This window comes from Triticum aestivum, chromosome 6D (genome assembly GCF_018294505.1).
Source record: "Triticum aestivum cultivar Chinese Spring chromosome 6D, IWGSC CS RefSeq v2.1, whole genome shotgun sequence".
Taxonomy (NCBI): Eukaryota; Viridiplantae; Streptophyta; class Magnoliopsida; order Poales; family Poaceae; genus Triticum; species Triticum aestivum.
The window spans coordinates 213,483,392-213,487,145 of record NC_057811.1 but is presented as its reverse complement, the minus strand read 5'-3'; positions in this window follow the sequence as shown (position 1 = coordinate 213,487,145).

Sequence of the window (3,754 nt, the reverse complement as noted above, 5' to 3'; positions counted from 1 at the left end):
CAATAAAATTCACTATTCAGAACTCATTCATGCATGATACTAACAATCACTACTCTGACGTAAGGCAAACACATGATACGAGGATGGAATATGTACGAAAAATAAGACGTCATGGCATATTCACAATTATTTGTGTAAACTAAGAAGAAGTAGTTTAATCATATTACAAGCAATACAAGCTAGACACCGTATGCAACACGCAAGATAATATCACACTGCCAAGCTAGAGAAAGCACCTGCGATGCCGGTTTCGCCGGAATACCACCATGAGTCCCTGCCTTAATTTTTTTCCCTTCCTCTTACTTAATTTTATTGGCTTGTCAAGTAAAACCCACAAGAAAAATGAATAAAGATTCACTTTTCAGAACTCATTGATGCAGGATGCTAACGAGCACTACTTTAATGTAAGGCGACCACATGATAGGACGATTGAATATGTAAGAAAAAAGGACAGCATTGCATATTCAAAGCTATGATGTGTAAACTAAGCAGAAGGCATTTCTACAAATTAGAAGTAATGGAAGCTAGACACCATATGAAAGATGCAAAGAATATCAGTCTACCCAGTTAAAACTATCTCATCATAAGTGCCATTTCAACAAATTAGAAGTAGTACAAGCTAGAAAAGAATGCGGTATGTAACCTATATCACACTCCCATGTTAAACGTGTCTTATCATAAGTGAGTGTTGCAGGTTACACAACAGTAGTACTTTGATGTAAGAACATGGTGTGATTGACAGATATTGTATGTTCTAGAAACAGGAACACGTGTCTTATTCACAGGTATAATTTGTAAAGTAAGCAGATGGTATTCAACAAAATTAGAAGCAATACAAGCTAGACATCATACATAACATGCAACCACATATAACAGAGCCAAAGTTAGAGGGAGCACCTGTGATGGTGGACTAGGGAAGAAGTGCTCCTCATCAACACATCTACGTTGAGTGTCTATGCATGTGTTGTCTTGCAAATCTTTTTGTGGGGCTAGCGGAGTAGAATCTGTTGAGGCCCTCTGTTTTAGTTGGTCGGAAGGAGCACCATTGTCCACTCCTTGCTAATTTCCTTCCGCTTTATTGATTTTTGCATTATCAAGTAAACCGGCAAGAAAAAGCCATAAAATTCACTCTTCCGAACTCATTCATGCATGATACTGACAATCACTACTCTGACGTAAGTCAAACACATGATAGCAGGATGGAATATGTACGAAAAATAGGACGGCATGACATATTCACAACTATTTGTGTGAACTAAGCACAAGAGATTTAATCAAATTACAAGCAATACAAGCTAGACACCGTATGCAACATGCAAGACAATATCACACTGTCAAGCTAGAGAAAGCACTTGGGATGCCGGTTTCGCTGTAAGACCGCCATCTCTCCCTGCCTTAATTTTTTTCCTTCCCCTTACTTAATTTTATTGCCTTGTCAAGTCAAACCCACAAGAAAAATGAATAAATATTTGCTTTTCAGAACTCATTGATGCAGGATGCTGACGAGCACTACTTTAATGTAAGGCGGCCTCATGATAGGACGATTGAGTATGTAAGAAAAAAGGATGGCATTGCATTTTCACAACTATGATGTGTAAACTAAGTAGAAGGCATTTCACAAATTAGAAGCATCAAAGGCTAGACACCACATGAAAGATGCAAGGAATATCACTCTACTAAGTTAAAATTGTGTCGTGATAAGTGCCATTTCAACAAATTAGAAGTAGTACAAGCAAGAAAAGAATGTGAGATGTAACCTATATCACACTCCCACGTTAAACGTGTCTTATGATAAGTGATTGTTGCACGTTACACAACAGTAGTACTTTGATGTAAGAACATGGTGTGATAGACAGATATTGTATGTTCTAGAAACAAGAACACGTGTCTTATACACAAGTATAATGTGTAAAGTAAGCAGATGGAATTCAACTAAACTAGAAGCAATACAAGCTAGACATCATACATAACACACTACCACATATAACAGTGCCAAGTTAGAGGGAGCACCTGGGATGGTGGACTATGGGAGACGTGCTCATCATCAACACAACTACGTTGAGTGTCTATGCTTGTGTTGTCTTGCAAATCTTATTGGTGCGTTTGTGGAGTAGAATCTGTAGAGGCCCTCTGTTTTAGTTGGTCGGAAGGAGCACCATTATCCACTGCATTGATAATTTCCTTCCGCTTTATTGATTTTGCATTGTCAAGTAAAACGGACAAGAAAACACAATAAAATTCACTCTTCAGAACTCATTCATGCATGATACTGGAAATTACAACACTGACGTAAGGCAAACACATGATACAAGGATAGAATATGTACGAAAAACAGGACGTCATGGCATATTCATACCTATTTGTGTAAACTAAGGAGAAGTAATTTAATCAAATTACAAGCAATACAAGCTAGACACCGTATTCAACATGGAAGACAATATCACACTCCAAGTTAGAGAAAGCCCCTGGGATGCCGGTTTCGCCGGATGAACGCCATCAGTCCCTTCCTTAATTTTTTTCCTTCTTCTTACTTAATTTTATTTCCTTGTCAAGTCAACCCCACAAGAAAAATGAATAAAAATTCGCTTTTCAGAACTCCCTGATGCAGTATGCTGACGAGCACTACTTTAATGTAAGGCGACCGCATGATAGGACGATTGAATGTGTAAGAAAAAAGGACAACATTGCATATTCACAGCTATGATGTGTAAACTAAGCAGAAGACATTTCAACAAATTATAAGCAATGAAATCCAGATACCACATGAAAGATGCAACGAATATCACTCTACCAAGTTAAAACTATCTCGTCATAAGTGCCATTTCAACAAATTAGAAGTAGTACAAGCTAAAAAAGAATGCGATATGTAACCTATATCACACTCCCACGTTAAATGTGTCTTATGATAAGTGATTATTGCAGGTTACACAGTAGTAGTATGTTGATGTAAGAACACGGTGTGATAGACAGATATTGTATGTTCTAGAAACAGGAACACGTGTCTTATTCACATGTATAATGTGTAAAGTAAGCAGATGGAATTCAACTAAATTAGAAGCAATACAAGCTAGACATCATACATAACATGCAACCACATATAACAGTCCCAAGTGAGAATGAGTAGCTATGGATGTGTTGTCTTCCAAATCTTGTTGGGGGGATGGCGGAGTAGAATCTGTAGAGGCCCTCCGCTTCAATTGGTCGCAAGGAGCGCCATTATCCACTGCCTTGCTAATTTCCTTCCGCTTTATTGATTTTGCATTGTGAAGTAAACCGACAAGAAAAAGCAATAAAATTCACTCTTCAGTACTCATTCATGCATTATACTGACAATCACTACTTTGATGTAAGGCAAACACATGATACGAGGATGGAATTTGTACGAAAAACAGGATGACATGGCATACTCACAACTATTTGTGTAAACTAAGCAGGAGTCATTTAATCAAATTACACGAAATACAAGCTAGACACCGTATGCAACATGCAAGACAATATCACAATGTCAAGCTAGAGAAAGCACCTGGGATGCCGGTTTCGCCGGAAGCCCGCCATCAGTCCCTGCCTTAATTTTTTCCTTCCTCTTAGTTAATTTTATTGCCTTGCCAATTTAAACCCACAAGAAAAATGAATAAAGATTCGCTTTTTAGAACTCATTGATGCAGGATGCTGACGAGCACTACTTTAATGTAAGGCGACCGCTCGATAGGATGATTGAATATGTAAGAAAAAAGGACAGCATTGCATATTCACA